Genomic DNA, 17208 nt, shown 5'->3' with positions numbered 1-17208 from the left:
ATCTTTGTCCAGTGTTTAGTGCTCAGAGCAGGTAGAGAGCAGAAAAACAAACTGTGAAGTAGTGAAAAATAATGTAAATAATCCAAACTAAGGTAAGACAGTGCTGGTAGGGTGTTTGGATTGTAATATGTGAGGGGGTGTGGAGAGTGAGCCTGCCCTGAGTGAACACACCTAGAGCCAAAGTCTCTGGCTTGAATCTCTCCAGAACATTAAGCTGGAAAGCGGGTTGGGGACCCTTCAACACCTATGGGTTGGGGAGTAGTATCTGGACAAGATTTTGGGCACACATTTTCCAGAAGGCACAGGTCCAAAATGTGTTTGATGTGACCAACTAACATGCAGAGTGAGAGGAACCCACTTGTGACAGAGAACCACAGAAACTTAACCTGATCTGTTGCTGGGAAATTACGGAGGCCCATAGGACAGGACAAGGTGAATAAACACCTTGAAAGGTAGCTGCTTACCACCAACACAAGACCAGGCAATGGTTCCGACAAGACGGGCATTAAGGGAATGTACAAATGTGAATACTTTGGGTGTGATTCAATGGGACAAAACAGATTTGTTTTGGGCGTGTTGAGTGGGATGTTTTTTGGGGCCTGCAGTGCTGAGAAAGACCACACTATGCAACAACACTTGCCTTTGTTTGGCCTCAGCGGGGAATTGAGGCTGCACTTACATCATTTCCTGCACTGGCGAGCTCAGCACAACTCACCAGTGCAGGAAGAGTACTTGTGGAGCGGGGTGGCCTTTCAAATTCCCTCAGTACCCCACCGCGGCTGCAAGACCCACCCACTGCACCCAATGTACCTCTTGCAAGGCATCCCTTGGTCCTACCCCATGGCATGGGCAACCTGGAACCCTGGCAGGGCCCCTGCCAGCCTGACACTGCTACAAGGACACTCTGGAAGTGCCTGGTAGCTCAGTCGCGAGATTTAATGACTCTGTCACCTCACCAAGTCAGGCACGACGAGGCTAGTAAATGACACCCTCCAATTCTGTTTGAAAAAGTATCAAAGGATGGGGGCCTCATTGGCTGGAAGCAAATTCCTCCCTATTTGCCCTTGAAATGAGTGGCTTGTTTTGCCACTTCAGAGGGCATTTCTTTTTGAGAGTCAACCACATTGCTGTGGGTCTAGAGTCACATGTAGGCCAGACCAAGTAAGGATGGCAGATTTCTTCCCGTAAAGGACATTTGTGAACCAGGTTGGTTTTTACGACAATCACCAATGGTTTCATGATTCTCATTAGACTTTGAATTCTAGATTTTTATTGATTTCAAATTTCACCATCGGCAATGGTGGGATTTGGACAGGGTTCCTCGGAGCATTACCTTGGGTGTCTGGATTGCTGGTCAAGTGACAATACCACTGTGCCATTGCCTCCCCTAAATGTGAATGTGTTGCTGTGAAAGAAAATATTTTTGAGTAGCTGTTAGTATAAGAACGTGGTCAAGGGGACACGTGATGGGCTGTGCCAGATTAATGTTAGGGTCGGTATTAATAGACCCATTGAGATAAAGGGAAGTAAAGTAGTTTCAAAGACACTGGAGGATGAGCAAGCGGTGTCAGACAACCTATCTGGAACAAAGGGGCCCATGTTACATCCTCCCTGCTTCTTCCACCTCCTCCCGAGATTACCCCTGGATTTTTCATGTCAGCGCCTGTGTCCCCATAATACTGCAGCGGAAGACACAGGAGGCAGCCACACATGTAGCCACCCACTCCAGCGTGCACTGGAGGGCTTTCCTCAACCTGAGTAGTCACCTCAGCCATTACTCTTAGATGGACGTGGTTAAGGGGGGGTGGAGCAGGGATCTTCTGTGGAGAGTCCTTCTTCCACATTTTGGTGGACCTTCCCCTCCCTGCACCTTCACCCTATTTGCCAGTCATGTTGCAGAGCAAAGATGCCTCATGCAGAACTCAGTCACCAAACCTTATCGGACGCAGCAGCTCTCAAACACTTTCATATGGGGCCGCACGGTGGCGCGGTGGTTAGCACTGATGTCTCACGGCGCCGAGGTCCCAGGTTCGATCCCGGCTCTGGGTCACTGTCCGTGTGGAGTTTGCACATTCTCCCGTGTTTGCGTGGGTTTTGCCCCCACAACCAGAGATGTGCAGGTAGGAGAATTGGCCACACTAAATTGCCCCTGAATTGGATAAAATGAATTGGGTACTCTAAATTGAGAGTCCCTCATGTTGAACACACATTCAGAGGTGAGTGATTAGCGTAAGCCTTCAGTGAGCATGTTTTAACCAAATCATTGAAACAAGCTTCAAATCAGAATGGGACATTTGACAACATATTGAAACCTGTTCCATTTATAATGGAAAATTTGACGAGAGGCATTCAAGTTGTGAGATTTTTAAAAATGTATTATAATTTAATCTCCTGTCGCACTGCATATGGTAAACTGAAGAATATGGTCATGAGAGTATGGTAGTGCTGTGGATTTTAGTGGATTAATTGTTGGAAGATCTGGACTAATAATTGGAGATTTGAGTTCAAATCAAATGAATTTGCAACAAAATAATTAAATACATCTGGAAGGAAAAGCTAATATCAGTAATGGTGACCTTGAAGCAATTGGATTGTTGTAAAAACCCAATTGGTTCACCAATATCTTCTTTGGAAAGGAATAAGTCGTCACCTGCGCCACGTGATCTACACCAATATTGTTAAACCTTAATTGTCCTTCGAAATAGCCGAGTATATCACATGGTTGTACCCAAAACATACAATACAAATAAAAGGGAAGGAACACTCTGCTTTGATTAAGGCATCTGATTCAGGTACAACAAATGCACACCTAGCTCAGTCGAGCTTGTATGGTCCTCCTCGTTAACATTTGGGGATTTGTCGAAGTTGGGGGAGCTGTCCCACAGATGAGTGAAGCAGCCTTACATGGGTATGATTTTGTGAGTAGGGCTGTCAGCCATCGTTCACAGCTCTGGGTATGTCCTGTCCCACCAGCACGACAGACACACTGAATTTGCAGCCCGTCAGCTGTGTGGAAGGTCACGACAGGAGCTGCAGCAGGTGTACTGAAATTCCGGGGCCAACTGGCAGGATACCATGCATGCTAAATACTGTACTCCGAGTTGGGAGATCCCAAAACCATTGGATAAGATTAAAGTTCAGTATTTTGGGCACATTCAGTTTTGAACTTTTGTGGGTAATTAAGCCACTAATGGGAGGATTAGAGGCTAAATAACGGTGGAGCTCAGCAAAAGTGTAAAATACAAGCCTGAAGTGCTTCCAGCTATCTTCACCCGGCAGTGCTAGATGGGCAAATCAACCTGGCTTCCTTCAGCAGTTCCTCCATGGGAGCTGCTAGTCTTCAATCAATTCAATTCAGGGAATGATATCAGGAAATGACTGAGTGTGCCGGATGCTCCAAAGGCTATGGTTCCTTTACCGTGCGCTCTCTGAACTGATGGTTCTGCACACTCAATCCATTTCCCTGTGTTGCTAACTTTGCTTTAGTTCAATTGCTCTGTTTTATTACCTTTGCTCTTGAGTCACCAGGTATCTTTATGATACCGCCACGTGGTTCAAGTCCGAGTAATGATCAATAATCCAATGCACCGATTAGTAAGGTTTAAATCAAAGCACATTTATTATACACAGTAATCGCTACTCATGCACAAATTCTACGTCTAAGCTACTTCTACAACTAACAGGCCTATACTTAACTTGGAATTGGCCCACCAGGTCAGGGAAACAAATGGCCTTTCGTTCGGATTCTGAGCCTGCGGGATTTGAAGTTGGCACAGATTGGTAGCTAGGAGCGCCTATCTCGTAGCGAGTGTTGAATTAAACTTACGATTCGATCTTCACTGCTCTGGTCATGGTCAATGTTGGTTCGTTGTTGCTGGGTGACCCGGGCAGGACGAAGAGCTCAAAGAGGTGGAGAGGAAGAGAAGTGAGCGATTTGAACTTGGGGCTCAATTCTTATAGTCCCCAGGGGCTTCCCGCCTTTCGGGGCGGACCCTGTACCTGGTCCCAAGTGATTGGACTTTGTCCCAATCGCTTGGTTCAATTTTCTCCAATGCTGGAGCGGTTCCCTGATCGATGGGCGGTCATTCACCTCCTTTTGTGGGGGCTTCTGCTGGCACCGAAGAGTCTGGTTTTGCTTTGTGTGTCTAAATGTTGCTTATTGTTCCCGGGGATTGCTCATTAGTATGCAGATGGCTGTTGTTTTGTTATGAGGATGGTTGCTGGTATCGATATTGTCTGGCATTTCCAGAGGTAAACACACAGCCAACCTGCAGCTGCTGGTTTTTGTCTTGTTGGCTGACTTTCCCATCAGCCTTTGCCGTTCGCCATTTTGAATCGGGAGTTGGCCATTTTAAGTGGGCTACACCTGCTCTACTCCTCCTGTCAGCCTTCCTACTTATCCGTTTTCCTGAAAATGGCTCTGTTGCTTTCACAATTAAACTTGCCTTCAACCAAAAATTCAATTTTGAATGAGAGAAGAAACTGGAGCCCCCATATTTATTGGGAGTCTGCAAGAAGGGAGCAGCCAGAAAACGTGAAAACACAGGGATCACAGAGGTTAAGTTGAATTTTGCGACAGAGGCCATACTACCCATAAGCACCATTTCAGGGAACTGATGGCGTGGACTCCGTGTGCAGAAAAGATCCTTCTTTGACATCTCTTTCCTACCAGTCCAAAGATGTGCAGGTTAGGTGGATTGGCTATGCTAAAATTACCCCTTAGTGCCCAGAGTTATGTGGATACGGTGGGGGAGTGGGCCCAGGTGGGCTCATTCAAAAGGTCGGTGCAGACTCGATGGGTTGAATGGCCTCCTTCTGCACTGGAGAGATCCTAAGATTCAAATACATCAGTCGAGTGACGCAGATAGGGAGCCACCTTCCTTGTATCGGGTGATATCAACCCGCACTCGTGTAGTGGTCACGAGAGCAATTTATTAAACCAATCAGGTTCCTTTGAATGCCTCTTTCAATATTGGGAGGGGGAGAGATCATGGAAACCTATTGTGCGTCTTCGCCAGCAGCAGAATAGTGGTACTGTGAATTCTGGAGAACGTGTTTCAATAACTTTGTCTCTGACATAAAGTAGCCACGAAAGGAAATTGGATTGGGTGAAAAGGAATGAGAAATCGCATCACCTTTTATGTTTGCAGTGTGTAACCATCACAAATGTACATCCTATCTTGTTGAGTGATGGCAGTCATTTACCCTCGTGTCCCATTGTGAGGTGTGTTGCCTCTCCTCCTGGGGGGATTACTGTCAGCATTGTCAAGTAGCCTAATCTATTTAGCAGCATTATCGACTGAAGCTGAGTAAAACAGGCTGCACTGTTGAGACCTTAAAACAAGCTCTGTATCTAATTCCTTAAAAATCCAAATGGGAATCCAGTATCGGTGTATCTGCTGCATTGAATTAGAGATGTGTTCTTCATTGGAGACACACTTATGGGTTTAGATTATTTATCAGTGCAAGAATATATCTGTTGATCTTTTAACGTTTGCCGCTTTCGATATTGTTTTTGCCAACTGGTGATAAATGTGAAATTGCTTCAGGTAAAACCGGTTATTGAACCATGTAGCGATTGTCACAAAGGACCGGCTGGAAGGTACCTGGCGGTGAGGAAGAAAATGTCTCTGCTTGTCTCATCAAGTCTGAGTCACATCTCCTGGCTGTTGTTTGTCAATGTGTCACAAATGTTGATTGAGGCGATCCCCAAAACTCAGGTTGTTTTTCTTTTCCTGGCTTAAGGAGGGCATGTGGTATCAGGGGGCCTGTAAAGTGTTGAGAACCAAGGGGATGAAGAATTATCGTGCTAAGGGCTCGTCCGCATTTCTGTTAGATCGTGTGCCTTTTCATGCCTCGGTGTTGCAAATATACATTTTCCCCAGGTAACCCAGTGCTTCAAATTTATGCTCTTGTGTGTTCGAATTTCCATTATGTCTCGTGGCACATATTCTTTATGTAACTGAAATGCACTGATTTTAAAATGTAAGAAAATGAAAATAAAAATCTTGTCTTATATTTGGAAATCTTATTGGAATTAAGGACAAAATGTGGTTTATAGAATCATAGAATTTACAGTGCAGAAGGAGGCCATTCAGCCCAACAAGTCTGCACCGGCCCTTGGAAAGAGCACCCCATTTAAGACCAGACTTTCAACTTACCCCATACCCCAGTAACCCCACCTTTTTGGACACGAAGGGCAATTTATCATGGCCAATCCACCTAACCTGCACATCTTTGGACTGTGGGAGGAAACCAGAGCACCCGGAGGAAACCCACGCAGACACGGGGAGGATGTGCAGACTCCGCACAGACAGTGACCCAAGTCGGGAATCGAATCTGGGGCTCTGGAGCTGTGAAGCAACAATGCTAACCACTGTGCTACTGTGCTGCCCTTCCGAGGAATGTATTCCAGCAATATGTCTTTCTCTAAGACCTATTTCCATTAACTGTGCAGTCCATTTAAATGTAATTTAATTTTAATGATTGTGTGTTTTGCCTCTTCCCATTGACATGGAAACTATTCTGTTTGATGCTTATATGTATTTTTTCAGACTACCATTTGCTTAAAACACTCCTTAAATACCTGATTCAAGTTTAAAAAAAAAAAAAATATCCTCCCCTCGGACAATGTGCAAAATTAATATTTTCTACTTATTGCAGCTCGGTATTGATAGCTGTGGAGGGATTATCAGCAGTGTTTTGCCAGCAAATTATACCACTGTCTCAAAAGCTTGGGAGAATAGAAATGTCAGCATAATGCTTTCTTAATTAGAAGATTGCATAAAACAAGCTGTTATTAGCGACTAAATGGAGGAGAGGTTTTTCATGTAAATGGCTATCTCATATTTAGGGAAACAAAATAACAGGGAAGGACAAAAAATACCCGGAGAATAAAAAGTGTTTGTGCAACGTCACCTTTTAGCATCGCGCCACACCCAGTGATGCCTGCTCCCTGTAAGTGGGAATGCCACGGGGTGGCACGATGGCACAGTGCCTAGCATTGCTGCCTCACGGCGCTGAGGACCTGGGTTCGATCCCGGCCCCGAGTAACTGACTGTGTGGAGTTTGCACATTCTCCCTGTGCCTGCGTGGATTTCGCTCCCGCCACCCAAAGATGTGCAGGTTAGGTGGATTGACAATGCTAAATTGCTCCTTTATTGGGAAAATAATAATTGGCTACTCTAAATTTATTTTTTTTAAAGTGGGAAATCCACTTCTATGAAATGAGTTTTCAGATGTACTGATAAAGGTTAGTTCTCTAAAATTTGATTTGGCAGGATGCTGAATATAATCATAAGAGCTTTCAATAGGAAATTAATAACAAAGACAATTAAGATTTTAATCTGTGCCTTTCGCATTCACCCGTTTATGCATGCTGAACAGCAGCAACAATGGCACAAATTGCAACCATCTAAATAAGACGGTGCAAGAGGGGAGATGTAAATAACAAGCTTCCCATTTGCTTCCTCCCAGTTTATAATCTCATCCATGTTGAAAGTTCACACACTGGCGGCTGGATTTTTGTGTCTCTGTCTATACAAGAAGGGCTGCAGGGAAATTAAAAATGGTGGGCAGAGCCTGTATCCAGCATTCCCACCCCATTCCTGTCTTGTGGAATTTCTATGGCCCTAGGATAAAGGTAGAGATAGTCGGCCCAATCTTTACATTGCCTCTGCCATTGTGGGGATGCGCATTTCAGACCCCCCCACGCTTACACTTTTGATGGGGTCAGGCTGGAGGTGTTGTTTTACAACTCCTCTGGGGGATGCCGAGTGTGGATTCAGAAACCTTTTGTTCGGCAACTTTAAAAGGTTTTACCAACTGTACATGTCAGATTTAAACTTCAGAATGTTTTAATGCAGTGATTAATGATAGTGCTTTGTTCAGAAGAGGTAAGTGACTATTAAATCAATCAGCATTGTGAAAGTGTTCAGATGAATTAGAATACATTGTCCAGTGACCAAAATGCTCTCTGCACATATGGAGGGAACTCAGCTGGTTTTTTTTTACATTGATTTAATGTCCTGACATCTGATGTATCCATTCGATATTAAACCAATTAACCCTGTGATAACACTTCAATATAATGTTAGTCCTTGAAATGCTCATAAAACTGCTGAGCAAAGCTAAAGGTTCCTTTCACAGTTGTTTAGACAATCTTCCACTGAGCTGAATACATTAGTGTATTTAGAGCTCCGACAAACATTCATAATATTGTCAACAAAGTCTCTGAAACTGAATACAATAAAACATTTGAAGCAGGCTGAAAAGATGTCCTTCTGGCTCACGGGTTGGCTGACACCTTTGATTGCCAGGTTGATATTTCAGAAGTTGCGGATGACTGCTAGGGGACAAGGGTTATCCGTTAAAGAAATAGCTGCTCATACCTGTGTGAAACACAACAATGGAGGTGAAAAGTTTCTAAAACTGCTGTGACCTCAGCACCTTAGCCATTGAGTAGGCCATCAAACTCCTGAAGATGCGGATCCAGGACCAGTCTGATGAGCACCCTCCAGTACGCTCCCTCAGGAGGTTATCTCATGGCGATGTTATGCTGCGCTCTACATCTCATGGCCTTCCAGAGAGGTGTGGGTTTTGAGGAGAAGATGAGGAAGACATAGGGAAGCATGGTGAACCAGTGCTAAAAAAGCATTCAGAAGAAACCCCAGAGAAAGCCCTGATAGTATTAGGGGATGGGGATTCGTTCATATTGCAATGTTCCATTAAGGAACTCAGCAAGATATCTCCTCGCGATAGCCAATATTTTAATATTTACACGGATGTAGGTAGCTGCATAGAAAGTGGCTTTGGAAATTCATTGTTGGGATTTACTTTCATTGTTGAAACACTGACTTTGGTGGTCCATTTTCTTTTAGTAAATTGGCTTTTGCTGGCTTCCAAAAAACATGAAGCACTGGTATTGTTACTTCGAAATTCATTATGGCATTGAATTTCCACGATGAAAAGAATACTGGGGCCTTTTTGATGTTTGCCCTCCACAGCCATAAAGACTTGTCAGGTTGTTTTATATATAGAAAACGCAGTGCAGCATATAAATGGCCTTCAAGAGAGGTTTCACAATACCTTCACGCATAAGGCTCACTTACCTGATAAAACGCTGTTGGAATGTTGTGTGAATTATGCAAATTAGATGTTTAACTGTTCTAATTTATTTGGACATCCCATCATGATGCCGGAAGCTGCATATAAAATTCACATACCATCAACAAATCAAGCTTTGTACCCGAGTAAAAACAAAAAATCATGGTCTGTGTCTTGGACTGAATTTCCTCCAAAATGCTCAAAAATTGGTTCATACCTTTATGCTTCCTGTACATCACAGCTAATCCAAGAAAGCAACATGTTCTCTTCAACCCACATTTTTGGATTATTTTTTTTTTGCAATGATTTCTGCCAGTCATTGGTTGAAAAAAGCTAGCATAATGTCAAACAGCACTTGCATCAAACTGTGCCTCCTATTATCTAAAAATGAATCTCACATGGGATTGGTTGATTGCGTGGTTGGAGGTGTCCTGATTTTGAAGTTTGTGATATTGCAATACTGCTGTGCCTATACCATGGGCAGAGAGTTTCAGTGATGTGCGACAGTCAGCTCATTGCCTTTCGGTGCTCAAGGAATTAATTCCAGCTTTTTACTGGGGACAAAAAACCGGATTGTTTCCTTCATCTAAGTAAATTTGCATTGCACCAAGTTGTGAGGATATCAATTTAGAGGCTTTTTGATGCTGACTTGTTTTTTTTCTTTTTCTAAGTTGAAGCCAGGAACTGTTCTGGAAATTGTGCTATCAGGTTGTGTACATAGCTGGATAGAAGTCGCCAGCAATACTGTTCAAAATATCCACCACAACTCAAATCTTTCCCTCATATCCCTTCAAATAGCATTGAATGTATGTGTAACTACAAAACCTCGTTTTCCTGCGTGAACTCTAATTTTCTGGCTATCCAGCGAGTCCCATTCACCTGCGGTGCCTGACCGTTTCAAGCGACTGCCACTTCTGAGAGTGGTTTGCTGCTTTTTTTTAATCAGGCTTCAGATCGGAATGGTCTAAATTTAAAACAATTGCAATTTCTCTTCTGATATTTGGTTCCTTACCAGTAGCGAGGAATGGGAAATATTTCCTTTGATAATGAATCATTGGGCTGGATCTTTTTCCTGTTGACAGTAACGGACGGTTGAGATTGACGGCTTATGTTCTGTCCTGGTAGAGCAGACGGCCAACAGTTAGACTTGTGTTGATGTCAGCGCTAGAGAGAGGAGGCTGAGAGATGCTGTTTTTGTTCTCTGACCAAGCTTATCTCTATCAAAGATTTGCAAGTAGCAAAGGAATCAAGACCAATTAAGAAGCTCCTTCCTGCAACTTCAAATAAGGGCCTACACATTAAATAGGTAACACATCTCATTAGCAGAGGCTGTTGCAATGCATTAGGTCAACAGGGTTTGTATTTACATATTAATTTATGCTGTAGAGTTATGAGGAAAAGTGATAGAATTGGGTTGGAGTAAATGTTTTTGCCAGCATCGCTACAATCAACAAAAGCCCTTTGAGCTCTTAGCAGTAAAATATGTAATATTTCATATGTCCCAAGTGTTTAACCAAAATATCAAAAGGCAGTCTGCTATGCTTCATAAAACCTATCCTCCTTCTGAAGATTGATTTCAAAGCAATTTGAAAGAATGAACTATCAAGTGTTTCCACCAAGATATTAATTATGTCAGATGTAGGTTTTTATAGAAAGTACTAAATTGAAAGCTAATATTTGTAGATCTAGGATAGGTTCCCCTGGGTTGGGCCCTCGCCGCGATCAATGCCAATTTACTTGTCACCTTGAGTTGTGTCAATACAGCTTATCTCACCTCGCTTACATTATTTCTGGAACCATTTAAGCGAAAGCGCTGGGGCAATTAGCAGGTGGCTATAAATGCCCACCTCTCGTAAATTAATTTTTAAAAAACTGTGAGATTTCACTCCGCATATGGAACCTCTCTAGGAGCAGGGTTCAGTTAGAGCTATAACATGAAAAAACAGATTCCATGACCTGCACTCTGTTTCGAGATTTCACCCTGATTGTGGAGGCTCACACAATGGGCGGCATTTTCCACGCCTACGGTGGCGTGTTTTGCAGTGCCAGAGGTGATCCCCGCCCCCCTGTCCATTGGCCGCTGGTGAGATCTTTAGGTCCCACTGCTGTCAATGGGGCTTCCCATTCTCCGGACCCTCAACTGCTGGAGAACCCACGGGGGCAAGGTTACCATTGGAGGGACCAGACTATACCGCCATCGCATGTTTCATTTCTCTTTGTGCATGTGCTGCAAATAAATTGGAACAAACTTTTGTTGCTCCACCCTGGTGGTCTGATATTGTAACATGTTGAGTAACTTTCAAATTTATTCCAATTTAATGTACCTAGGTTTTGGTGAAATGTTTTTGTGTGGAGTGATAACCACAGGAGATCGCTGATTAATCTCTCCATAGGCGTCATAGAATACAGATTTCTGTGGCGAGGGGACAGTGGGCCACCCGGCTTTGCTCGTTAGCGGGACCTTTAAATGTAGCTTCCAGTCCCGGACCGGCAGTTCCCGATAGTCCTGGGCTGGGACGTTTGTTTTGTGATCTATGATGGCGGCCTTATTTTCAGTTTAATATAAACCAGTGTGGCCTTTCATCCGCACCTCCAATAATTATTGTATTGGTGACGAGGCTCAAGCACGGGGTTCTGAGCGGCCTTTTCGAAACTCCCCGACAACTCTGGTAAGAAACAAAGCAACAATCAAAACTAAGAAATGCCCTTGTTTGGGAAGCTTGAGCCTTATGTTGCAGACTCAGAGGACTGGCCCGAGTATGCCGAACGCACGCGCTATTTCTTCTGTGCCAACATCATAAAGATGACAAACATAAAGTAATCCTTTTGACAACATGCTATGACCTGACATTAAACATTAAGTGTTTAACTTATCCTGCAGACCCCGACACGAAAACAGTCAATGAACTTGTAAATCTGGTAAAGAACTATTATGACCCAAAGCCGCCCTTAATCCTCCAGCGTTACCGATTCAACATTGCCGTGAAACCCCCTGGGAAGCCCACGACAGAATTCCTCCTAGCTAGAATAAGGAAGCTGGCCGAATACTGTGAGTTTGGCCCATCCCCACAGAGATGTTACACGTCCGGCTAGTGTGTGGGATCAATAATGCCACGATACCAAGTTGATTGTTGTCAGAACCAATCCTTGACCTCAAAAGGGCTATAGAATTAGCACAATCCTCGGAGATCGCTGAGTAACAGACCCAACAACTCCACGGGGATGACAGACAGTAACGTTCTCAGGCTGAGTGAGAGGACCGTCGTACAGAAAAGCGAGCATGCCCAGTGAAGGCTCCATGGGCCTCCCCCACCACCAAACTCAACGTTCAGCCAGGACAACCTGGCATCTCAAAAGATGGCCGGATAACCCTAAAGGTACCTGGGAAGTCTCCCTGGAGGGCGACAAGTGTCAGACGCAAGGCTGTTGTAAATTTGGCCAAAGGACGCAAGCCGGGCAAGGCTGCCACAATTAGCAGGATCCGTGCCACCCAAGCCGGAAGCTCAAATCACCTCAGGCCTGGGCCTTGCAGGTCTTACAGCCCATAGAGGATGAAGCAATGCAGCTAAACTGCATCATCACCCCTATGTTTGTCCTCATAAAGATAAAATTATTAGTTAATGGCCATTCTTTAGAAATGGAGATGGATACAGGAGCTGCGATCTCCATCATTGGGAACACACATTCTGGCATCTCTGGATGCGCAATTTGTCCTTAGGCTTGTGATTCACTAGGACCAGGTTGGCCACATATACAAGGAACCCGTAAAGATTATGGGGACGACTAACTCCCCGGTTACCTGTGGACAGCAGATGGCCCGACTACCACTCATAGTTGTATAAGGACCAGGTCCCAGCCTCTGGAGCAGCGATTGGCTTCAGAGGACCCGCCTGGACTTGCTACAAAATTTTAACCCGGAACCCGTGGACTGTATGAGATCAATGGCAAATACCCCGAGGGATTCCAAGAAGGCCTTGGTACAAGAAAGGGAGCAAGGGCAAAGATTTATGTGGACACCCAACACGCTACCAAAATATTCAACCCATATGTCCATGGCCAACATTTCACAATCGTAACATACCACAAAACCCTGCTTGGGCTTTTCAAAAGAGAATAAAGCGGTTCCCCCATTGTCTCGGCTCAGATTCAATGTTGAGCATTATTGCTAGCAGCCTACGAATACTCTCCTGAGCACGGCCCAGGAAAACACATTGCCAGCGCAGATGCCCTGAGTCACGTCCCATTGCCCACAGACTCACCACAAGATTCCAAGTCTCTGACCTGCTCTTGTAGCCACAGTATTCATATGGCTAGTCCAGTTCAGTTTCTGGCTAATGTTGCGTCCATAAGAACTAGGAGCAGGAGTAAGCCACCTGGCCCCTCGTGCCTGCTCCGCCATTCATTGAGATCACGGCTGATCTTTTTGGACTAATGAAGGAGCCTCAAATGCTTCACTGGGCAAGGAATTCCATAGATTCACAACCCTTTGGGTGAAGATGTTCCTCCTAAGCTCAGTGCTAAATCTACTTCCCCTTATTTTGAGGCTATGCCCCGTAGTTCTGCTTTCACCCACCAGTGGAAACAACCTGCCCGCATCTATCCTATCAATTCCGTTCAAAGTTTTTTGCATTTCTATAAGATCCCCCGCATCCTTCTAAATTCCAATGAGTACAGTCCCAGTCTACTCAACCTCTCTTCGTAATCCAACCCCTTCAGCTGTGGGATTAACCTAGTGAATCTCCTCTGCACACCCTCCAGCGCCAGTACGTCCTTTCTCAGGTAAGGAGACCAAAACTGAACACACTACTCCAGGTGTGGCCTCACTAACACCTGATACAATTGCAGCATAATCTCCCTTGTCTTAAACTCCATCCCTCTAGCAATGAAGGACAAAATTCCATTCGCCTTCTTAATCACCTGTTGCACCTGTAAACCAACTTTTTGCGACTCATTCACTAGCACACCCAGGTCTCTCTGCACAGCAGCATGTTTTAATATTTTATTATTTAAATAATACTCCCTTTTGCTGTTATTCCTACCAAAATGGATAACCTCACATTTGTCAACATTGAAATGAAATGAAAATCGCTTATTATCACAAGTAGGCTTCAAAATGAAGTTACTGTGAGAAGCCCCTAGTCGCCACATTCCGGCGCCTGTTCGGGGAGGCTGGTACGGGAATTGAACCGTGCTGCTGGCCTGCTTTCAAAGCCAGCAATTTAGCCCTGTGCTAAACCAGCCCCAGATGGTATTCCATCTGCCAGACCCTAGCCCATTCACTTTCCCTATCCAAATCCCTCTGCAGACTTCCGGTATCCTCTGCACTTTTTGCTTTACCACTCATCTTAGTGTCGTCTGCAAACCTGGACACATTGCACTTGGTCCCCAGCTCCAAATCATCTATGGAAATTGTGGGCCCAACACTGAACCCTGAGGGACACCACTAGCTACTGATTGCCAACCAGAGAAACACCCATTAATCCCCACTCTTTGCTTTCTATTAATTAACCAATCCTCTATCCATGCTACTACTTTACCCTTAATGCCGTGCATCTTTATCTTATGCAGCAATCTTTTGTGTGGCACCTTGTCAAAAGCTTTCTGGAAATCCAGGTATACCACATCCATTGGCTCCCCGTTATCTACCGCACTGGTAATGCCCTCAAAAAATTCCACTAAATTAGTTAGGCACGACCTGCCCTTTATGACCCCATCCTGCGTCTGCCCAATGGGTCAATTTCCATCCAGATGCCTCGCTATTTCTTCCTTGATGATAGATTCCAGCATCTTCCCTATTAAGCTAACTGGCCTATAATTACCCACTTTCTGCCTACCTCCTTTTTTAAACAGTGGTGTCACGTTTGCTAATTTCCAGTCTGTCGGGACCACCCCAGAGTCTAGTGAATTTTGGTAAATTATCACTAGTGCATTTGCAATTTCCCTAGCCATCTCTTTTAGCACTCTGGGATGCATTCCATCAGGGCCAGGAGACCTGTCTACCTTTAGCCCCATTAGCTTGCCCATCACTACTTCCTGAGTGATAACAATCATCTCAAGGTCCTCAGCTGTCATAGCCTCATTTCTATCAGTCACTGGCATATTATTTGTGTCTTCCACTGTGAAGACCAACCCAAAAAACCTGTTCAGTTCCCATTATTAAATCTCCCGTCTCATCCTCTAAAGGACCAATATTTACCTTAGCCTCTCTTTTTTGTTTTATATATTTGTCAAAACTTTAACTATCTGTTTTTATATTCTGAGCAAGTTTACTCTCATAATCATAATTTACTCTGCTTTATAGCTTTTTTAGTAGCTTCCTGTTGCCCCCTAAAGATTTCCCAGTCTCCCACTAATCTTTGCCATTTTGTATGCTTTTTCCTTCAATTTGATACTCTCCCTTATTTCCTTAGATATCCATGGTCGATTTTACCTCTTTCTACCGCCCTTCCTTTTTGTTGGTATAAACTTTTGCTGAGCACTTATGAAAAGTGCTTGGTTTGCCACTGTTCCTCAACTGTTTCACCATAAAGTCTTTGCAACCAGTTTACCTTAGCTAGCTCTTCTCTCATCCCATTGTAATCTCCTTTGTTTAAGCACAAAACACTCGTGTTTGATTTTACCTTCTCACCCTCCATTTGTATTTTAAATTCCACCATATTATGATCGCTCCTTCCGAGAGGATCCCTAACTATGAGATCATTAATCAATCCTGTCTCATTATACAGGACCAGATCTAGGACCACTTGTTTCCTGGTAGGTTCCATTACATACTGTTCTAGGAAACTATCGCGGATACATTCTATAAACTCCTCCTCAGGGCTGCCTTGACCGACCTGGTTAAACCAATCGACATGTAGATTAAAATCCCCCATGATAACTGCTGTACCATTTCTTCAACGTCCAGGATGTTGATAGTGGGGGATTCAGTGATGGTAATGCCATTGTATGATATGGGGCGATTTTCTGCTTAGATTGTCTCTTGTTAGAGATGGTTATTACCTGGCTACTTGCCACTTAGAACCATAGAACAGAATAGAAAGGACGGCGTGGTGGCGCAGTGGTTAGCTCTTCTGCCTCACAGCACCGAGGACCCCGATTTGATCCCGGCCCCGCGTCACCGTCCGTGTGGAGTTTGCACATTCTCCCAGTGTCTGCATGGATCTCACCCCCACAACCCAAAGATGTGCAGGGTAGGTGGATTGGCCACTCTAAATTGCCCCTTAATTGGAAACATTTTTTAAAAAAGTATTGAATAAAACATAGAATCCTTATAATGCAGAAGGAGGACATTCGGTCCATCAAGTCTGTGGTGGCCCACTGAAAGAGCACCCTATCACCCAATGTATTGCAAAGTTGTCCTACAAAGAGTTGCTCCATGCACCACTGGAAGACCTCTCTGCCACTGGAGTGCCATAGGGCATGCAAAGAAAATAATATTTACCTACGGGAACAGGAATGTGGTTAGTTTCGAGGATTCCTCATCTCACGGGATTTGCCAAAACTTGCATTTCGCATTGAGAATGCTGAGCACCTTAACATTTGGGATGTCTGCTATCACGTGTTCGACTGTCTTCATTGGGTGATGAGATGTAAGCAGTGCTTTGTTGAAGTGCACTGGGTCAATATATAACCTGACCATGCCATCTTTCTTTACTGCGGCCACCATTGCTGAAACTGTTACCTATTCTTTTTCTACTTGGTCTTTTCTGTGGCTCTGTTCCAATTAGGGCAATCAGTGAATTTGCCTTTCTTTCTATGCTGTCTATGTCCGAATGCTTAGAGTCGCCAGGTGTCGAATGATATCACCACAAGTTTCAACCGGCTATCGATCAAAGAGCCAAACACCAGTTAGTTAGTTCAAGGTCAAGGGTACTTTATTTACACACAATTAGTCATGCAACATAAACACTACTAGTTAACTACACCTATCAACTAAGACAACCTGTACTTAACTTCAGGCACTCGGCTTAGGTCAGAAAACAGTGGCCACTGTTCAATTCTGGATCTCTCGGGTTCAAAGGAGTAACTGCTGCTCAGCTGGGCTCATCCGTCTGGTAGCGGGCATTGAACCTGGACTCCCTTCTGGTGTTGCTGCACTTGGCG

The 17208-nt window shown here is 44.3% G+C and overlaps 1 protein-coding gene across 6 annotated transcripts in view; it reads left to right on the top strand.

Annotated features, from left to right (window-relative positions):
- Positions 1-17208, top strand: part of LOC140384679 (leucine-rich repeat-containing protein 4C-like) — a 1407047-nt gene that overhangs the window by 100988 nt on the left and 1288851 nt on the right. The window lies entirely within an intron of this gene.

Source organism: Scyliorhinus torazame, chromosome 10 (assembly GCF_047496885.1).
Source record: "Scyliorhinus torazame isolate Kashiwa2021f chromosome 10, sScyTor2.1, whole genome shotgun sequence".
Taxonomy (NCBI): Eukaryota; Metazoa; Chordata; class Chondrichthyes; order Carcharhiniformes; family Scyliorhinidae; genus Scyliorhinus; species Scyliorhinus torazame.
The sequence above is the reverse complement of the archived record's forward strand: the minus strand, read 5'-3'. Positions and strand labels throughout refer to the sequence as shown.